The sequence below is a fragment of the Camelus ferus genome, chromosome 23, assembly GCF_009834535.1.
Source record: "Camelus ferus isolate YT-003-E chromosome 23, BCGSAC_Cfer_1.0, whole genome shotgun sequence".
NCBI classification, from domain to species: domain Eukaryota; kingdom Metazoa; phylum Chordata; class Mammalia; order Artiodactyla; family Camelidae; genus Camelus; species Camelus ferus.
In genome coordinates, this window is record NC_045718.1 from 7,717,029 (window position 1) to 7,739,538 (window position 22,510).

Here is a 22,510-nt window from a genome sequence, read left to right on the forward strand (position 1 = left end):
GAATGGGCTGGAGAGAGAGGAGCTGGCTGCCAGAGAACGCTCTTCTTGAAATTAAAATGACAGTGAAGACGGTTCTGCACAGAGCCAGTCTGGCCCAGGTGATGCATCTTCCCTGGATGGCCCTCAGGTGGGCTTCTGTTTAGGGAGGGTGGGGGCAGGGGTGGGGCCTCAGCCGTCTTGTTTTCATGCTCGAGAGGCCAGGGCAGGCGCTTTGGGAGCTTGGACACGTTGTCACCAACTTGCTGGCTGTCTCCCTGCTGTGAGGTCGCAGCCGGGCCTGCCACCACACCAGCCCGCCTCCTCCTCCAGCTTCTCCAACCCCTGGGCCAGGTAGGTTTTTAGCTCCCCCGTTAAGGGCGGTGGCGTCTCCGGCAGGATGCCCACTTCATCAAGGCTGGAGGCTGTCAGACTGACCGGGTTTCCAGTCTGTCCTCCTGGGTTCTAACTTGTCTTTGCTTTTCCCGATTTTGTTTCCAGCTGCCTGCCCCGAGGACCTCAAGCTCCAGCATGTGACTTAAAGACGAGAGAGCCTTACAGAGAGTGAGTACCCAGCTCCCGTTTCTGTTCTGTCACGTCTCCATCTTGAGTTGTTCGGCTCCTCTGGTGGATGGAGGGGGGTGCCTGTCTTTGCTCTGGGTCAGAGGACACGAGCAGGTGTGGAGGAGCAAACAGCAGGCTCCTGGGAAGAGGGGAGGCCAAAGAACGGAAATGGCCCGGTCTTGCAGGCATCATCTTTGTGCATATTGAACTCACTCAGAATTAGGACCAAAGTAGTGTTGGAGAGGATAGTACTGAGCCCCGGAGCTGGTCCTCAAGGTTGGAGGGGCTTCAACAAGAGACTCGATGGGTAATCCCCACAGGAGGCGGCAGAAGTGGCACTTACCTGGTGGCATAAGCTCTTAAGGCGAGGGCGCGGGTGGTGGGGAAGCGGCGTGTCGATGCTCTGGACCTCACACAAGTGAACGTTAGAGGGAAACTTCGAGGCCTGGTGGCACCCAGTGCCTGGAAGGGCACGCGCGTCGGTCCTGCAGCTCTGCCGGCATCAGGTCCCTTTCCTGTCTTAGCAGGCCCAGCACTTTTCTGGCCAGAATTATCTCGTGACTTGACTTCACTTATTGGTCTGGTGACTAGGAGAGGAGCTTGGCATCAATGCCAGAGGTGAAGTGCCTCTAGTGAAAGAGGAGGGTGAGTGAGGATGAGTACGAGGTGCAGCCTGGACACCAGCCGCATCCAGTGACAGGTGGATGCAGGCCTGTTGCTTCCAGGGGGTTGGGGAATGTCTATCAGGCTGACCCAGCCTCTGAGCCCCCTGGAAGACTGGCCAGGCCCTCTGCACTCTCCCGTGTTTGCTCATTCTTACGCGTCCTAACCCTAAGAGCACTATCCTAGGGAAACTTCTGCACGTGCATCTGGATCTCAAAGTCCGTTTCTTAGGGAAACTGACTAATTATCCCCTCCTTTTTGAAACGCTCCTTTCTCTTTGCTTCTGGGACACCTCCTCTTAGGTTCCTTGCCACACTAGCTCCTCTTAGAGTTTTCTCATTTTTCCTTAGCTCCCTGGCTTGTAAACATTAGATCTTTTCTCTACACTCATTTTGAAGTGATGTCCTTCTGACTTGTGGTTTTAAATCTAATATATAAATAAAATGGACTGAAAGAATTTGGATTGCTATGTCAAGGCTAGGAACCCACACTGGAAGTTAACCATCATGATACTAAAATAAGACGAGCTAAAAAAATAAATAAATAAAATAAGACAAGCTGCCAAGGTTATGCTTTTTTTTTTTTAGCCATATTCATTGTCTAATCATAAATACGCACTCATTCATTTAGTTTCAATCAATAAATACTTGCTTAGTTTCTTCTTTGCATCAGGCATTTTTCTACGGAAATGGCAGAGACCAAAATAGAACAAAAAACCTTTGTCCTTGTGGGGTTTATATCCTGCTAGCCGTTGTGCATTCCTCAGAGGTCCTCACTGACCATGGGGTAATACACTGACATTCTTAGAGCCTTAGTTTCTTAAACATTGATTGGAGAGAATAATATGCATCTTGCAGATGTGCTGTGACAAGTAAGGTTATATATAAAGTGCATGTGATGTTGTCCTGCACTTGGTAGGAGTTCAAGTGATGGTTGTTTTTCAGAGAGATCTTAGCTCCTGAGTTCTTTGGTTACAGCTTCTGAAAGATTAGTTGCTTCTCACAGCTCTTGGGTTGGGATGTCAAATGTCCTTTTAACCCAGGATATTTATTTCACAGCATTAATAAAAGAGATGAGTTCATCCGATCAGTACTGAATGAGCCCCTGCTTGGTGCTGGGCACACGGTGACACAGACGATGCAGTTTCTCATCCCCCCTCTCTGCTGGAAGTGGAATGACTAGTAAATACGCTTTCTACCCTAGAGGTTGTGAAGAGGACACCGTTCTCAACATGTGATGATTGTTTGCCTTGTCACTGTCCTTGAAAAGCTACTTGCATTGAAAGAGTTCTTTTTTCCCCTGAACTCTCCAGAGTTTTCCCAACCTGCAACCTCAAATCCCAGCCTAAACCTCTCCTTTCATTCTGAATCTAGATTTTGAAAATTTGTCTCTCTTCCCTCTTTTGAGTGAAATGATTAAAAAAAAAAATTACATCCCTACAGACAGTTTCATGGTGGTTTCAAATTTCTGGTGGTATCTGGAAAACCCTGCTTTGGGGTTAATCTTTCTTGCATCATTGCTTCTACCACTTCTTCTGGGTGTGACCCCTTCATTAATTCTCTCCTCGGTTCTCTTTTTTTCATTCAGTATCACCTCTCCCTTTGTCCTTTGGTTCCTGATATCCTACCTCCCCTTACGTTGTTTTTCCTTCTCTCTGCACTTTGATTTTTTCCTACTGCATTTCTGTTTTCCCGCTGACAATTTTGTCTTCGTCTCTTCGAGTCTCCGGCTCACTCTTGCTCATAGATCCTAGCTTCTCCCTGTCCTCCTCCCCTCTCTCCGCCTTCCACCCTCCCTCTCTGCCTCTCTGATTATCTTTCAATTACTGCTTCTAATTAGGACGACTGCATGCAGAGTGATAGAAAAGTGTAATGAGACGTGGATGAGAAGGAGCCTCCGGTTTTTCTGCTTTGAAGCTTTCTTCTTTAATCCTTGTCCTTTGGATCTGAAGGTTGTTGCTACTTAACGTTTCCCATGGGTGTGACTGTCCAGCTTCTCCCTTTGCTCTGTGGAAAGGATCTCATCTAAGGTCCCCGAAGGCTTCTTTATTGCCAGAGGTAAAGGTCATTTCTCCTGAAGATCATCTGATACTTCTAGAGTCCTCTTAATCTGTGTATGGTACCCTCTTGTACCTTGTTTCTTCCGGCCCTGACCCAAACTGTAATCTGAATATCGACAACACCCTTGAGGAATAGGTCAGGATTTCCGTGTTTATTAACATTGAAAACAGTATGATTTACTTTTGGTTTGGACCTAATTGCTTCTCTGTGTTAGTCTTGAGGCTTTGTCTTAATTAGTGAGCGTACATCATGCATGTGGCTGCAATCTCTCTTTAGGACATCCTGCTGCTCTTTGTGATATTTCACGTTGGAATTTGTAATTTATTTCACAGCAGAATCTATGGCAGTGTCAGCCTTTGGGACAGGATGGGGCCAGGGTTTGAGCAGAGAAGGAAGAAAACTAACTCATTCTCTGTGGCTTTCTATTTCTTTCCTGTCTGCTACCTGGTTCTGCTCTTTTCTTCCAAGAGACAAGGAAAGAGAAAATAAGGAAAAGGAAAAAAAAGAGGGGAAATTAAGAAGAAAAAAGGAAGGGCAGGCAGCTGCAGGAGTTTTTTTTAACTGCTCCGATGAAGGGGGTACATGGAAAGATTATCCACAGCCATTTCACAGTTTCTTTCTCAATGTGCCACCTCCGTCCCTTCGAGGTTTCTTCCTCACTGTTGCAGTGCTGGCCCCCTGTCTTCTAAGAGCTTCTGGCCCAGAAAACTGCTACTTTCCTGGAACAAGCAGGGATTGGTCTCTTCCCTTCAAGTGAGATTAGTGATTAAAATTTAGAGCTTTCTTTACTAGCTGCATAGATGAAAAATAGACTTGAAAATGTGTGATTGCCTAATCGCTGGCTCAGTTAGATAATTGGAAACAGTTGGGATATCTCCAAGGCAGCCGTGGATCCACCTTAGAAAAGTCAGAGGAGAACTACATCACAGGAGGACCTGGAAGGTACGTTTCCGCTGCAGAAGCAAAGGGCCTGTGTAGAAACACACTTTCTTCTCAGCAACGTGTAAGTTTATGAAAGCTGACAGGAGATGGTGAATTCTTAGTAAGTAGAGATGAGCTGCTGAATTTAAATGCTGAGGCTTTGACCATCCAGTAACAGGGTAAGCCAGCATTTAACCAAAGAAGGGAGAATCTTAAAACATCTTTAGCTTAGTCTGGGACAGGGGTTGACACACTTTTATCAGACCTAGGAAGGCCAGAGAGTGAACACTTACGGCTTTGTGTAAAGCATAGTCTCTGTTGCAACCACTTCGGTAAACACACATTATACAGTTCTTGGGACTTAGTCAATTGCAGATTTTATCTAATTAGTATTCCAGCGGTAGCAAATAAAGATAAAGGCAGAGGACTTGGTTTAAAAACTTTAAAAGCTTCTTTAGGGCATTTCTTGACACACCGACTTCTTAAATGTGTTAGAAGCCATCGAAACAAATGAGCTGCTCTCTTCAAATTTAGGGTTTCCTTGGAAAAGCCATATGAAATAGAATGTGCTTCAAATAATTTTTTGAACAAGTGACTTGATTCCTTATTTTTCTTACTTCTCAGAATGCACCTCTGGACTATGCGATGTTACTTTACATGGAGCGCCAAGTCAGGAGGAGTTGTAGTGTTTCGTTTTTACATAGAACAATATTGGATAGTGGGATTGGTTATGGTTTGTCACGGTATCAAGATGTTCACTGGGGGCATTTGCTGGTGATGTTTAGAAAGTACATTTGAGTGTGTAACTCTCACTAGCATTCCTAAAGTTTTGGAAACAAGAATGTGATTCACAGGATATGACGCTTAGAATTCTAATCACACTTATTTAAATACCCTATGTGGTCATTGGTTGGAGGCTGTGATACAATCAAGGGAAAATAAGGTTTTTTTTAATCCAGTTGTATTTGTCTGCTGATCAACTTACTGGTGCAGAAAAACGCACGGGACTGTAGTAAGTGTCACTGTTTGGTAAGAGGTAGAAGAAAACAAACTCAAAGGAAAAGGTTTCCTAGGACATATCCAAAAAGTATTGCTTTTAAAGATTCTATTCTGTCTGTCTATATCAGTTCCCATTATGCTATATAATATTTTATCGGGAAAAAAGTTAGAATATGCAGTGAGATTTAATTTAAAGGGGATTCCATTTTTTCATGTGCTGTTTTAGTGATGATTTTGTTTTTGTGGTTTGTGTGTGTGTGTGTGTGTGTACAATACACTGCTTTAGTGGGAATCTTTGAAAGCATACAAACACAGATACAGGAAAAGAGCCCCCTGTCACCCGTCCCAAGGCCTGGCTGCCCGCAGCCCCCTCTTCCACCCTGGGCTGAGGCCCAAGAACTGCGGCTGGTCGGCGATGGAGAGATGTGTGTTACTGATGACTGCCCGGTTGTTGCGTGCCGGCTGTTCTTTTCAGGGACGTAATTGGAGGGGCAGTCCAGGCTGCCCTCAGGGAATGTGTCAAGTCCCTGGTGTGGCCTCAACTTCCCTTTTAGTTCCTTCTTCCTCCAGCTGGTCCAGGGGTTCTGGTTTTTTCCCTCCATTATCCAAGGCCCTGAATTGAAGAACTAAATCCCCAGTGGTGAGATTTCCAGCTGGTGCAGGAGCCAGCTCGGGGAAGGTGCCTTTTTCTCGGGCTCTAAATCAATGTGGTCACTTGAGTCCTTGTTAATATTGCTCATCATACCAGGCAGGAGTGTGTTCTCATGTGTAGACCAGTATGAACAGGCCAGCCTATACTGAGAGCATAGATTCACAGGCTTTTTTTTTTTTTTTTTTTTTGTAATAAAGTTTTCTGATGATTGAGAAAAAAGAATTTGCGATGTATTTTATTGTTCGTCATAGCCTCAGTTACCTCAGGTGAGTTAGGTTATACCTAGCCTCATTGATCTAAACTCAGTCTTCTGAGGAGAGAAAGTTGGGTTCTGGTGATTCAAAGTGAGAAAATGGTACTGATGAGTTTAATAAAGGTATAATGTAGCATCCACAAAACACTTAGGGGTACCAGTCATTTGCTGAGTAGTAGCTCTGTGTCTTACAGTGCTAGGTATATATTGTAAAACGATTTGACCAAAAAAATGAAAAAGAAAATGTTTCACGGTTATGTTATCTTAATGGAAACCACTTAGAGCAAATAACTACAATTTGCATTTTGATCCCAATGCAATAAAATGACTTACCAAAAAGTAAGAATGCACCGTTTTTCCTAAAAATTCACTTTTTTGTGTTTGTGTTGTAAGCAGCTGCCAAAGTTGCAAGCAACAAATGTACAAATGTAAGAAAAAGGAGTAATTTTATTCTGGAAAAAATTGAAATGATTCTTAAAAACAAAGATATGACCGTGCTTACGAGCCCTGCTCCTTTCCCTGAGTAATGTCCCTTATTCATGGGGCCTAATGATGAGAACCTGAGAAAGAAGAACCAGATTTTTTTTCTTAGAAGATTAAATATCAAGGCAGATCAGTAAATATATTAAATAATAAATGGCTAAAAGATACTGTACGAGACAGCTTTACATGAGAGAAAAATGATAGATCAAGCACGGTGCTTGTCCTAAAACAGGTGCAGAAGTGAATAACACAAGTTAGATAATACAGCGTGTAGCTCAAGGTACCAGGGAAATAATGTCTTCCGGCAACTGAAGCTAATAATTAATAACCAACTGAATTCTCCAGATAATTTATCAGACTTAATTCTTGAGAGTGGGCCATTCAGATTTGCATTTCTGGATGTGAGAACCTTCCTAAATCCTTGCCTCATGTCGGGTACTAGAAGCTAAGGTTTTTATTTTCCTGTAAAGCAGTCAACTCTATAGTCTGCCGTGTGGCTGAAAGAAATGTCTGTTCCTTGTCTTGATAGATGTAGGAGGTTGATTTCAATTGTTAAGGGCTTTTCATGTTTTTTTTTTTTTTTTTTTTTTTTTTTTTTTTTTGTAGTGCAGGGATTGTAGGGATTCCTGGAATTTTTAAAACTCTGGACAGCACTTTTCTTGACACCCTGGGCCCTTGGGCAGGATCAGCAGGGCCCTGGCACCTCCTGCTGGCACTGGCTTGTCCTGGGTCTGCCATCCATGTGGGGGCAGGGAGCAGCCCACCAGTATGGGCAGGGGGTCTCCAGGGCCGGGAGCAGCCAGGCTCCCTCCCAGGTACACAGGCGGCAGCCCAGGGTGCCCTGGCCGTGGACAGTGAGTGAGAGGAGACGGGGTGGGCTTCAGGAATAACTCAGGGCCCTGCTGTCGGGGCCTCATAGCTGAGCATCTGGGGTCATCATTCAGAGGGCTACAGTTGGTTTCTCATATTGACTTGATCTTCGTTCACAGTTCCTTGCTCACAGCTCCCCAAACCCTGGACATTTCACTAAATGTGGAGAATGAGAAAGATGTCTCTTGTTACGCAAATAAAGTGACTTTTGGAAGCACGTGAGGATGGAGGCTGGTGGAGGAGAACCAGCCATGGGATGAGAGGGTGGGAGGTTTCAGTCCCAGCCCCTGATTTCTGGGGAGGTGGAGGGGCTCGAGGTTGATCAGTTGCCACTGGCAAATGACTAAGTCAATCATCACCGTGTAATGTGGCTTCCATAAAATCCCCAAAGGACAGCTTTTGGCCTTTTTGGAGAAATTCCACGTCAGGGAACCAGAATGCTTCTGTGTGACACCCTGCCTTGCCCCAGGCTCTGTGAGGTCAAATTTGTTTTTTGGGGGACCTCGCCTTATCTCTTCATGTCTTTTAATATCCTTTGATAATAAAAATCTGTAATCTAGTGAGCAAGTGGATTTTTCCGAATTCTGTTAGCCAGTCTAGCAAACGAACTGAACCCAGAGGATGGGGCTGTGGGAACCTCCAGTTTGCAGCTGATTGGTGGGAAGCACAGCTGACAAGGCGGGCTTGCTATTGGCATCTGAAGCGGCGGGTGGTCGTGTGGACTGTTTCTGTTTCTGGGGAGGTAGGGTCAGAATTGAGCTGACACGCCGGTGGCATCTGAGAATTGCTTGTTGGTGTGGGGACACCTCTACCCGTGAATAGGGCCTGGGGACCCTTTTCAGTGGGTGTCAGAGGAGTGGGATTTGCTAGGAACAGCCAGGCTCAAGGAAACGTGAGGTTTTTGGAGAGAAAGGATAAAAGGGTTGAGCATGAGGAACTTTCGACCTCGGGATGGCTACCTGGTCACCTACGGTGTGAAACAGCTGCTGTGCTGTGACCAGTCCTTAAGGGTAAAATGCGGCCAGTGAAGTGTAGAAATGGTGGTAGGCCTGACTGCCAAGTAGTTAGCTCATTAAGTGTATAAGAAAACAAAATAATCAAGCTAAATGTACAATCCTCGGGTTACTGTCCCCTGTAAGAGCCACAATGAAAGTGAGAGAAAGTGCTGGGTTGGGCCTTGATGCTGCCCCAGGCTTAGATGTGGTTTGATCAGAGCTTTGGCCATGAGCCTCAAAGCCACCTGGAAAGGGAAAAATTGCCCAGGGGCAACAGGAGGTACCTCCGGTCACCAAGAAAGCAGTTAATGTAGGGGACAGTCGAACCAAGACACAACGGAGACCGGGGGACATAATTTGAACTCTCACTTTGTGGATCTGTCTCATCAGCTTCCTGAAGAACCTTTGGAAAAGCGAATTGTGAGAGTAGCCAACTTGGGGGATTTTTGCACGCTGCAGACTGATGGGATGCTGGCCCAGAAAATTCCAGTGTTGCCACCTGGTACAACCACTTATCAGCCTGCTATTGGATGTTAACTGAGACTGCCTTCACCATTGAGGGACATCAAGGCATGGAACCTGAGGACACCCATAATTTCTTGAGTGATGTTGGAGAAACATGCTAAGAAGGAAGGCAGCGCCCAGAAGAGCCCCGTAGTGAAATGGAAATGGTTTACACAGGAGCATGCTGCCGGGGAGAGGAGGCACCCACCGCGTCCATAAGCAGGTGGCCTCTTTTCCTCTGGAATCAACTTTGAAGCCCCTTGAGGATCTGCTGGAACCAGTTGCCATTTGGGGAGCATCCCAGGAGGAGCTCTCAACTGAAAAATGAAGGACTTCTTGGTTTACGGAGGGCAGTTCCAAGGTGAACGGTTGATATCCCATTTGGAAAGCTGCCCCGTGGAGACCAGCAGATGGCAGGACTGAAGAAAGCAAGAATAAATGGGCTCAGTGGCCTAAATTGCGTGCTGTTTTCCTGGCGGAGATGGAATGAACAATGCTGAAAGCTTCTATATTTGTTTTTACCCACTCTTAGCCATAGCCAGTGTTCTGGCCAAATGGACAGTGGAAAACTGGACTATTAAAGAGATGCTCACAGGGGGCACAGCCCTATGGAAACCACTCTGGGAATTGAAGGGGCTCGTTAAAGTGGGACATGTCCCTTCTGAAATGCCCTTCAGAAGAGTCCCCTTCCAGGTCCAAGTGAACTTTTTGGTGTGTTCCCTTCCAGTGGCCACCTGGGTTTATGAAATGAGTGGACACTGGGTCTGCAACAATGCAGAGATGGGCTGAATCAAGACAGTGTTCTTTGCACACCCTGCAAGGCACAAAATGCCAGCAAAATTATTTAGTCAGCAGAGACAGAGGCTGCAGATGGCTCTGGGGAAGATACTCCAGTGAATGGCTCAGCACTGGGCTGGCAAGTGGATTACACGGGCCCAGTGCCAGCAGCCCTGGGAGGGTCCTGTAAACGGGTCCTAAAAGGAATAGATACTCTGTACTGGGCTTGGCATATCTGGTGGTTGATGCAAATACTCAGAAATACCATTAAAGAATTGGAGCAGAAAATATGATACCAATTTGGGCCACCGACTTACATGACCAAGGGACCCACTTCACAGCCCCTAGTGTCCGACAGTGGGCCAGGAGACAGCACGTCAGATGGACATGCGTTGCACATTATCCTCAGAGCAGTAATAGTTGACTGGAAAATTGGAGTGTGCATTTGAACAATGTCTGAAATGGTGGTGGGGGAGAGAGAAAGGCATGAGGGGCTGGACTGCACGCTTAGATGTTGTTAACATCCTTCTGAACTTGTTGAGAAAGCCCACTTGGCAAGTACACTGACAGACAGGAGAGAAAGTGTCGCTCAGCATACAGACCCCTGGACCCAACCACTCCTGGGCTCGCTAAGTTCATAATTAACAAGTTCCTTTTAAAACAGTAATGTTTTTAGGGATAGGCTTTCTGTCACTTGAGATTTATTTCTCCATTTTTAGAACTCTTCCTTTAAAAGTATACAGTGGAAATTAAGCTCTCTTATCCTATAAATTTTTACTTTGATGCCCTGTAGGCGATAGTCATGATCTTAAATCCTAGCTCTCATGTCTGAAATTTAGGTAACATTTCTAACACAGTGTTCAGTTTTTTCAAAAGTTTATATACGAAGTAGTTGTGAATCTGTGTTCTGTACTTCCTACTAAGAAATGGCAATTTTGTTCAAAAATCACCACGCACTAGAATTCCATCTAAGCAGTGAGTTTATTTTTTTGAAGTGTAGTCAATTACACTGTGTCAATCTCTGTAGAGCATAATGTCCTAGTCATACATACACATACATATATTTGTTTTTTGCATTCTTTTTCGTTAAAGGTTATTACAAGATAGTGAATATACTTCCTGATGCTATGCAGAAATTTGTTTTTTAAATCTGTTTTTATATACGGTAGTTAATATTTGCAAATATTCAGCTCTCAAATTTATCCTTTTCCCCTATCCCCATAACCATAAGATTGTTTACCATGTCTGTGAATCTGTTTCTATTTTGTAGATGAGTTCAATTGTGTCTTTGTTCTTTTTTGAAGATTCAACATATGAGTGATATCATATAGTATTTTTCCTTCTCTTTCTGGTTTACTTCACTTAGAATGACGATCTCCAGGTCCATCCATGTTGCTGCAAATGACATTATTTTATTCTTTTTATGGCTGAGTAGTATTCCATCATATAAATATACCAAAGCTTCTTTATCCAGTCATCTGTTGATGGACATTTAGGTTTGAACAGTGAGTTCTATTGGTGAAAGGCATATGAAGTTTATTATAATAAAATTATATAATAAACTTAAAATTTCTAGTCACACTTTTAAAATCATTTATCTTACCTTGCTGTATACAAACTATCGTGAGAAAGAGTATTTTTTCGAGCTCTTAGTGTATATACCTCATATTCTTATACAACACTATACTCATATTAACACAGGTGTATTAATCCTTTGAAAGGATATTTAGGAGATCTAAAAATTTTTCTTGACAGAGAACATTGTTTCAAAACAATGCTTTAATGTCAAATACGAGTCCAGTACCTTAACAATATGTATCAGCAGTGCGGCATCTTCTTTGGTAATACAAAGGGAAATAGGAAACATTTAAAACATCTTTGTCCTTTGAACATTTAACATAGGTTTGGTGATAAATGTTTTATGTCTGATTGTACCATTGGCTTATCTTTGAATTTTCTCTAACTTCAGAAATGTGAATCAAGCCATCCTGGTAAAGTAGTAAGATGGTCATAGTAAGCCATCCAGGTTAAAGGGAAGACTCCTGGAGCGAAGGTTTTTGGGGTCAGGTATTTGATTTATCTCCAAGTGTAACTACCTTGATCCAGCCTCTTGTGGTGAATAAGAGGAGGGGAGGAGGAGACAAGGGTGAATGAGAAGATGCACGTGGCAGTGCTTACTGAGCAGTTGAGTTCACCACCCAGAGCTTCTGAACCCACTTTGTTTTTGGAAATTTTCTTATGTAGGCTTACAGGGAACCCCTGTTTGTAAAACAGATGGATCAGGAGTCTCCAGACTGCCTGTTCTTTTAAGGTGACCTCCAAGAGCTGCTGGGAGCTGAAGCAGCTTTCTCTGTCCTGGTCTTGCGGTGGGAGACCACCTAGGGAGGGAGGCTAGCCAAGTGAGCACTCCTTTGGCACGTAAGCCGACATGCTTCCAAAGGCTCCTTACCTATTTAGATCATCAAATTACAAAGTAGTTAAGGATGAAACAAGTAGATAAGGTTACATGATGGTAACTTGAAAGGGATCCTAACAATGTATTTAACAGGCTTTCTTTTTTCTAAGGCATGGCTACCTTCACTTTATCTAAACAGATGACTTTGAATGCTAAATTATTCTGTTGATTACTTTGTAATGTTAATGGGACTGTACTCAAATAAGTTACTCTTCCTTCATATATATTGTGTAATTACCTGACACCAGTAAAGTAACTCTATTATAAGATTTTGATCTCATTCTTTTTTCTGTAATGAAATATTCCTTTCTTCTTGACTGGCATACGTTGTTTATTTTCAGGAAAAAAAAAATGACAATTTTCAGGGATATTCTAGGATGTAGATTAATGTTTGTGAAAATCACTTAAAATATAAAGATGTTTATAACAGCTCCCTTTATATGGATTTTAGAATTATTTATGTGTCCTTTAGGTCATAAACTGATTTAGGTCCTACCGGCAAGACTCTTATCAGATGGGATCTGTGGCTTGGACAGCTTATGATAGACGGAACAGTGCACTGCATGTCTTAAAAATCACATGGAGACAGCCAGTGCATTCAAGAATTTTCCTTAGAGTTTCAGCAGTTCGGGACCTGCTGTGCACATATAAAGGCAAACAATCTTTATCACAGACTCATTCTGACAGCCATAGTAGGGTCTACTGTTTTTCCCCTTAGAGCCTTAGAGATGGTAGTTATGTAGCAAAATTGCAAAGCTGAATTCTCTGCTAAATTGGCAACAGTAATTTGTCAGAGAGCTGTGGGAGGTGACTGCTCAGTATTTACTCTGTGTGCTACATTAAGGTGATGCTGCGGATTTGTTTACTTTAATATCTACCTTATTTATGATGAAGCATATATAACTTACTATTTGGAAAGTGAGATACTGTGTGCCTGATGGATAACACATTTTAAGTACTTGGCTTCAGCTGATAGCTCCATACTGAGGTTGGACGGCACTTCATCTGTAGGTATTATAAGAAGTCAGGTGTAGCTTTGAGGGTACTGGCATTTGCCTTGGAAAACAGATTTCTGGACCATTTTAGACGATGTTGAATGCTGAGTCATTTCTGCCTTCTCCCTGACTGATGGTGGGGGAGCTCAGTAGGGCAGCCAAGTGACCCACTTTGTGATGATCAGAGCTGAATCTGCACTGCAGGAAAGCATCTTTCGTGATGCATTAGTGGAAATATGCCACAAGGCCAGTCCATGTCTTCACAGGAAGGATTTCCTGATGTGATTATGCAAATCCACACACCCCAAGCGTGTCCTGAGTTAGGACCCACATACAGATTTCCGGTGTGAGTTGTAACAAATGATATCGTGGAGGTGGGGAGGAGTTTGGATTCTGAGCATCTTGTAAGACTGGTTTTGAAACAGAAGCCAATTTCTGTAGTATCTCAGGGCTGTCTCTTTCTAAGAAGACCTGATGAGCTTTTCTCTGTTTCAAGAAGTAGTAAACAAGCTGTAATTCCTAGAGTTGTCCCAGAATTGCACATATTTTAACTAAAAAAAGTAAACGCTCTGCATGTGTCTGCATGCGTGCATGTCTGAGTTGGAGATGCTCTTTTTTATATTTTCTGTGTAAATACAACTTACAGGTTCTGAGGGGCTGGGTCTCTCTGTGCTAGAGATGTGCTCTAAGGTGTACCCAGTATTCAAGGGAAATTGGCTTCTGACAAAATTATAAAAATGAGGCTTAGGGAGTTGCTTCACGTCCTGGGTCTGGGGCGAGGTCTTCGGGCTCTTACTGCTCACAAATCCTGCTGAATCTGGGTCACGTCATCTCTTCTCAACTCCAGGTCTGTCATACCTCTGTCTCTGTAGTGTTTTTATGGTGTACACTGATGGACGGTAAATCCAGAATTCTTAGAGTTGGAAAGGAAATTGGAGACAGAAAATGATAAACTTGAGAACTTGAGGTGATAAGGTGGGGAAGTGTAGTGGGGAGGAAGGGTATTAAAATTAGACAAAGCAAGGAGAGAGTGGGGCCCCAGAGAATGGTGACAGGACTTAGGAGACACACTGAGTTAGGAGTAAGTCCAGAGCAGGAAGGGACCGGAGAAGAGGCTGCAGGTAGAGGTTCAGGCAGACATTTGGCACCACAGAGGCTGGTTGTGACCAGGAGGTTTATCACTGAGGTGGGGAGCTCCAAAATTGGTCTATGACTGTCGGGACAACAAGAGCAGGGAGGGGTTGGTAAAGCCCATTTTGTCCGTTTGCCATCTACGCTGAGACGTGACTTGATCTGCAGTCTCTGTTCAGAATGAATTTTTATTCTTGATTCTCATTCTCTAATTGTCTTTTTTTTTTTTGACATTTTTAAAATTGAGTTATAGTCATTTTACAATGTTGTGTCAAATTCCAGTGTAGAGCACAATTTTTCAGTTATACGTGAACATGCATATCTTCATTGTCACATTTTTTTTCGCTGTGAGCCACCACAAGATCTTGTATATCATTTTCTAATTGTCTTGATTAAATCTCCCTCTTGTCTTGTATCGGGTCTTGGGCAGGTCTACCTGCTTCCCCACTGTCTTCTGAAATTGAATATATCTGTGGAGAAGCCTGAAGCCAGCCTGATTTTTATTATCCTTTTAGGTAATTTGATCATTTTTCTTGCTTGGCTGCACAAATGATTCACTATCTCTAAAGCATACAAACTTGACGAGACTTCCTGATGTTTGCTCTTCTGGGTTCGTTTTCCTTGGAACATGACGTATCTTCTGAGTATACCTTCCTGTTTTTCGTTCAAGTATTTTTTCTTAAGTGATGTCTCTAAATGTCCTGTTGTAACATTCCCTGCCCCCTACCACTTAGTTTAGCAAATTATGTGTATACTGTCCCTATTAACTGCCATTTTATTTCCAGTTCTTTTAAAACACTTACGTGCATTTCATTTTATTCACTTTCTCATTTGTACTCTTTGTATCTCTTTCTGTATTTTCATCTGTGTCTCCTCCTTGTGCTTCTTTTCATCTTGCTTTTACTTCTCTCATGGCTGTATTACCCCCTTCAGACCCTCCCCCTCATTCTCTGACCCTGCTAGTCAGGTCTCATCTCGTCCGAATTTTTTTTTCCATCTCTACCCTGAGCTCTCTCATCTCTGCACTGTGCTCTTGTTTCACAGAGGTGGTTGATTTTTCTAAGTTCGAAAAATTCTTGGTAAAAGGTTTGGTGGCAATTCTCATCTGCTTCATGGCCGAAGGTTTCTAGTGAGAGCAGTTCCTTGTTTTTCTTGTTCCTTTTTTCTTCCTGATACCTTTCGATAGATCCTGATCTGTTTTCATCCTGGTTACTCATCTTTGAGAGAGGTGAGTATTTCCTGGATCAGATGTTGCAGGATGTTTAAATTAGGGAGGGGTCAAGACCCTCTTGGAGATGAGATGGATTTTTTTTTCATCTAGCTTTTTTTTTTTTCTTTTTGGCGTGAATTTATTTAAACTTGACTGTTTGCAAGTCACAGTTAATAGGTGGTTAGTGAACTTCTCCCCGGTTTCCAAAGTTCCCTTTTCCTCCTGACATGACTTCTTGCAGATCTAGCTCACCTAAGGGGTGCTAGCCTCTTTTCTCAGAGCCATGTCCAGTCCAGGGAAGCTCCTGGCACTTACACGGACATCCTGCTCTTCCTTTTAAAGAGGGGTCTTTGACATTGCACTTCAGGGTGTGTCCCTCAGCTCTAAGAACCAGGCTGTGATGCCTGGCTCTGAGCTCCACCTCTGCGCCACGTTTCACTCCCTCAGACTTACTGCTTTGATCTTCACTGCTTGTGCACCACGTGCATTTGAAAGTGTGGGTTTTATCTGGTTTTCTAGTTTCTCTGAGGTCAAGCTTGTGTGTTTTCTTTTGCTCCTTTATTGAAGTGTTTCCCAACATACAGTTCTCAGACTGTGTGCATTGTAATTACTTGGAGCGCTCATTAAAAACTGAGATTCCCAGGGTCCTTCCCAAGGTGTGGGAAGTCAGAGCCTCTGAGGCTGGCTTCTTAGATTCAAAATCTTTAATAACCACCCGTGGCTCATTATGATTTTTATGTACATAGAGGTTGACAACCACTATTTCAGTGATGAACGAATGAATGATTCCCTTTCTCTGCCTAATATGGTTTGCAAAGTTTCCCCTAATTCATTTCATAATGTAATTTCAACAGTATTGCTTTCATATTGCTCTCGGCTTTATAAAACTAAGGCCCATGTAATTATTTTCTTCATTATTTTCCAAGTCTATAAAAAATCCACAGGGGCTTTGATTTACTCTGGGGGTATCAGTCCACAACACATGCAAACTTTTTATCCTACCCATGGTCTGCAGTTCAAAAAGTTTTCCTATTGTCTTGATTTACCTCAATCCCTGGTGAGTGATGACTTGACATATAAATATTGGCAGCTGTTAGAGGTACATAACATATGCAGGTCCCTCAAGCACCCCTCAGAGAACTTGTAAGATTTACTCAGTGCAGGTAGCAGGTCTTAACTCTCCTCAGTAAACCTCTGGTGGCCAGCTTTCTGGGGCTGTGAAAATGGAGAACCTGTGCTGAGAGTGGAAGGGGAGTTCGTGACTGTCTTTCATCTCCTCCAGCCTACTGTTCCAAACATGACAGCAAGAACTGGGAATTTCACAAGTAAAGAAGGTGGCATTTTGTGTTTGAGATGCCTTGATTTTTGTCACACTCACTCACCTGTCAGCTGATCCCTTGCACGCTGTCTGGAGGTTGACATCAAAATGCCAACTAATTAAAAGCAGAAAATTTGGTATCTTTTGAATGTGAGTACTTCTTCAGAGATGAGAGAGTTAGATGTCCTAGATTTATTTTCAGGTAATTTACTTTTAACTCTTTGGCCAAATTGAGCACCATCTTGGGTTACTAGTAAATAAAGCTCACAGATATTTTTCTGTAAAGATCTATATTAGTTTTATTTCCAGATCTGTCAATCAAAGTATTCTTTTTTTATCCTCAGGGTGTTTTTTGCCCTGGATGGATATTGATCTAAATATTAACTACAAAACATCTAGAGGTCTTTGGAAGGGTATATATAGGTTAAAATCTTAGGTACCAGAACTCACTGCTACATAGGTTATAGCCTAATAAAAAGTATTTAATTAAAAATAAGTCTTCCTCCAAATGATTGTTAGGTGTTTTTTGTTTTTAGGGATTTGGTTTGGTTTGGTTTGGTTTTGACCTGGCAAGTCTCCTGATCTTGCCTTAGTGAATAAAGCTGGTATGCAGTAGAGTTTTTCTGACTTAGCCGGAGCATTTGCTGATGGGGACGGGTACAAGGCTGGATGCAAACGCTGCACATGGAGCAGTTTCCCCTAAAGCAGGTTTTTAAGTGACTTTGTATTGAAGATAAATTCTGCTGCCAACTACCAGGCACTCTTGAGAATTGCGGTACAACCCTGACTTACATATCATGTTTAAGTTAAAACATAATTTTATATGGAAAGATTCAGGGCAACTCTGCCTTAGGCCAGGAAAAGCAATGTATCGGGCAACAGAGAGTCCTTTTTGCTGATGGCAGTGAGGATCAGTGTTCAAGGAACAGTTATTCTTGGAATTTTTCTCTTATGCACAAATCCTAAAAGGTGGGTGAGAGAAGGGTGGTCACATGCAGAATCCAACTATGTCCCAGGCACTAAATTTGGAGCATCTCATCATTGGCCCTTTTTGGTGTTACTATCACATTGAAGTCATGTGAAAACTGAGACTCAGAGGAGGCAAGTTGCCAAAGGTCATTTAGCTTTTAAGTGGCAGAGCTGGAGTTTGGATCCAGGCAGGACTGGAGACAGGACACCACATGGTACTACACTGTCCATTTGGACAAATTTGAAAGTGTATCAAAATCCACTGAACTTTTTGCAACCTTCAGCATGTGGATCATCTTGGTTTATTTCTTTGGCAAGAATCATATTAGAATATGCATCATCGGTACACCAACATGTGTATGCAATGAAGTTGGGCAGAATTCTTATGCATATGCTGCGGACGCTGGAAGGACTCTGGTTTTTGTATTTAGAGAGACTTGGGCAGGTGATTTGCTAAAACTTCTCTCTTCTGTTACATGGAGAGAATAATGGCAACCTTTTTTGATTATAGGATGAGTTAGAAGTAATCTGCACAAGGTGTCTAGTACAGTAGGAGTTAAAAATTGGGAGCAGGTGTAACTATTGACATGCATGAGAATATGTTGTTGAACAACAGGCTTTTATGCTTATTCAGCGATTGTTAAGCTTCTGCAGGTCTGTATCCACTCCCGTGATCACACTGTGAATCTTCTCAGATAAACACGTAGATTGGACATGGTAATAACAAATCAGTTATTCTTTACTCGTATGGTTAAGTCCACCAAAACCTCAGTCTAACAACTGAGGTAGCTGTATGTATTTATATTCTATAAGAATTAAGATCATTTCACAACATTGGTGAATTCTCAGTTTCATGAAGAAATTCGTTTCATTAAATTCTTTTTGAACATTTCAGACAGACACAAAAGAAACTTGAGTCTAAAGAACAACACATACTCATCAGCCAGATTTATTTGATCATCAAGATTTTGCCCCATTTATTTTATCTACTTTTTTTTTTAAGTCTTTGAAAGTGTGTCAAGAAACATCTCAGACATCATCTTACTCGTGCCTATGACTTTAAAGTGAATCTAAGGCCATTCTCTTAGATACCATGGTGACATTGCAGTATACCTAACAACGCTAGCAATAACGCCTTAGTGTTATCTAACACCCAGTCCATAATCAGATTGTTCCAGGGGTCCCAAAGACTGAGGAAATCTTGCCTCAATGCAAACTCCCCAGGTTGCATTTAGTTAAATCCCATAAGCCTTTTCATTTTTTAATCTAGATTGGACCCTTTCCCTCCTTAAGCCCCCTTTTTTCCTGCTATAGATTTGTGCAGAAACTGGCTCACTTGGGTTACAGAATGTTCCACAGTCTGGATTTGTCTCTTTGCCTCCTTGTTTCATTTAACTTGTTCCTCTGCTTCTCTTTCTTAGAACTGGAAGTTAGGTCTCGACTAGAGACTTGATTATACTTAGGTTCAAATTTTTGGTCGAGAATACTCAAAGGTGTTGCTGGATGTCCCACAGCGAGGCCACACTGTCTGGTTGTCCTACTCTGATGACGCTGAAGTGAAGTAGCTCCAGGTGCTGACAGCCTTCCATGGATGGTGCTTGTCTGACGTCACTGCACTGGGGGATCTCAAAGTGTGGTGCATTTCTAACTACCATTCCCTTTCTTCTTAACAGCTTTATTGAGGTGTAGTTGACATGCGATACACTGAACACATTTAGTGTATAATTTAGAAAGTTTTAATGTAGATACCTCTGTGAAACCATCACCACGACCAAGAAAATGAACATATTCACCACCCTTAGGTTTCTTATTTTTTTATTTTTATAAATATTTTATTCACCAGAACAGGAGTTTCTAACCATTTCTGTGCCATGCCTTTGTCAAACTCATGAAACTCGTGGAAAATAACACTCTCACAATAAAGTTTTGATGAACTTATTAATTTTTTCCTTTTCATATTCTTTTTCATTGTAGGTTACTACAAGATATTGAATATAGTTCCCTGTGCTCTACAGTAGAAACTTGCTGTTTATTTTATACGTAGGAGTTAGTCACTGCAAATCCTGAACTCCCAATTTATCCCTCCCCACTTATGTTCCCTTTTGGTAACCATAAATTTGTTTTCTATGTCTGTGAGTTTGTCTGTTTTGTAAATAAGTTCATTTGTGCCATTTTTTTAGACTCCACATATAGATGATATCATGTGGTACTTCTCTTTCTCTGTCTTGCTTACTTCACTTACTGTGACAGTCTCCAGGTCCATCCATGTTGCTGCAAATGACATTATTTCATTCTTCTTTATGGCTGAGTAATATTCCATTGTATATACGTACCACATCTTCTTTATCCTGTCATCCGTCGATGGACACTTAGGTTGCTTCCATGTCTTGGCTGTTGTAAACAGTGCTGCTGTGAACACTGGGTATCACTTTTAAGTCTCCTTGTGACTTTCTGTCATCTTCCCACTGCCTCTTTCTCCTGCCCCCATTCCCAGACTGCTACTGATCTACTTTTTTGTCAGAACAGATTAATTTGTACCTTTTCTGGTTTTCTGTAAGACTCATCCTCGTGAAGTGAAAGCAGAGTTGTTTACCAATAGAAATAATGTTGGAAAAGCTGTTTGTCATTAGTGTAATAATTCTACAAGCTAAAATAAAAATTTCCACTTAGTCACAGGTGAAAAACACATCGAACCTTCTGTTGACCAGGTGATGTGTGATTGATACAGCAAGCGCCAGAGAAATTCAGTAGCTCCAGAGCTGCCCAGCACTTCTGGGAAATTAACATTTCCCCCTAAAGTTATTTGACTACCATTCCTCTTCCCCCATACAACTCTTACAGATCCATGGGATCTGAAAGATAGTAACAGGGCAGGGATTTATTCATTTCCCTTGATGGCATTCACTACCCAGGCTTGGCAGCTTGAGTTACAATAAAATACACAGGATAATTGCTGGCATCTCCGCAAAGCATTTTTCCTCTTTATTGAAACTATAAACAGAGTAAATTGCTCTTTCCCTTCTACTGCTCGGATTTCAGTTCCTTTTCAGCTAACTGCCTGATGAAGAGCAGACCAACCTGTGTCTGTTTGGAAGGCACGTGCACCATGGAGTCGAGAGGCCTGATTGCATAGGACCAATGGCGACCAGGTGGTCCACCTCAACTCTCAGCCCAGGCAGTACGTGCTGATCGGGCACACAGCTCCTGGAGACGGACGTGCTATGAGACAGGCACTGGGTGGGGAGCCAATAAAACACTACAAATGCCTGGGAAAGACGATCTGACAGTGAAGAAGGAAACAAGTAATTGAAAAATGAATATAATGTCAACACGAATATGATGACAGCTTAATTTTAAAACTTTCCCCAAACTCCTCTCATAAACCAGAGATAAATAAGGATAAGACATGAAAAACCTGTGCCTGTGTCGAAAAAAAACTGGTAGGGAGTTTCTCCCAAATCCCTAGTACATGTGTGGCTAAATTGCCCACGACCGTGGGACCTGCACACGATGAAATGCTTCGCTGCTGTGAAGACCCAACGTGAGAAGCCAGAAGGGGCGACACGCTCCTGTGCTTTATATAATACTCGGTGACTACCTAGCTTGGTAGTGCCTTTTTCTCCTAAAGTCTGTTTTGTTGGATATTAATAACACCTGACAACTTTCTTTTGTTTGGTATTTTTTGGATGCATCTTCTCCCACTTCTTAATTTTCAACACTGATGTCGCTGTATGTTTTAGATGTGACCTATGGGAAGAGCATCTAGCTGGACTCAGGGTTCAGTGGACACACTGGTTATGACTAGCACGGTTCTGATGGGTTGGCAGATCCATTCTGACCGGCCAGTACCTATATGATAACAATTATTTATTTTTATTTTTTAAAAATTGGAGTATAGTTATTTTCCCCAACATATAGCACCCCAATTATTTACTTACTTTTTACTGAGCTATAGTTGTTTTACAGTGTTCCCAGGTGTACAGCAGAGTAGCTTAGTTATAAGTATAAATATTATACGTTACTACCAGATAGTGAGCATAGTTTGCTGTGCTAAATGGGTCCTTGTTGTTAAAGTATAGCTGATAGACCGTATTATGTAAGTTTCATATGTATAAATAGTGATTCATAATTTTTAAAGGTTATACATGATTTATTGTTATTCTAAAATATTCACTCCGTTCCCCATGTTGTACAATATATTCTGTAGCTTACTTTATACATAATGGTTTTTATCTCTTAAAACCCCTATATTATCCCTTCACCCTTGACTCTCCCTACTGGTAACCGCTCATTTGTTCTCTGTATCTGTGAGTCTGCTTCTTCTTTTGTTATATTCAGTAGCTTGTTGTATTTTTTAGGTTTCACATCTAAGTGATACCATACAGTATTTGTCTTTCTCTGCCTGACTTATTTCACTTAACATAATGCCCTCCAATTCCATCTATGTTGATGCAAATGGCAAACGTTCATTGTTTTTTTATGGCTGAGTAGTATTCCATTGAATATATACACCACATCTTCTTTATCCATTAATCTGTTGATGGAGCATGCTGTATCAATTAAATATTTGGAATATTATCCCTTGCTGGATTTTACTTTTAATGTAATATGACCATCTATGTTGTTCAACTAGAGAGCTAAGTTCACTTACTTGTGGTGATTAATATAATTTAATTTCTTTCTGCTGTCTTATTTATATGGTTTCTGTTTATCTC

The 22,510-nt window shown here is 42.2% G+C and overlaps 1 long non-coding RNA gene across 4 annotated transcripts in view; it reads left to right on the plus strand.

The window, feature by feature from the left end:
* The window catches only part of LOC116659338, a 329,390-nt gene that overhangs the window by 100,163 nt on the left and 206,717 nt on the right, over positions 1-22,510 (plus strand). For all 4 annotated transcript variants that reach the window (XR_004314690.1, XR_004314689.1, XR_004314687.1 and 1 more), the window contains one exon: positions 478-540. This is a non-coding gene — a long non-coding RNA (uncharacterized LOC116659338). The remainder of the gene's footprint in view (positions 1-477; positions 541-22,510) is intronic.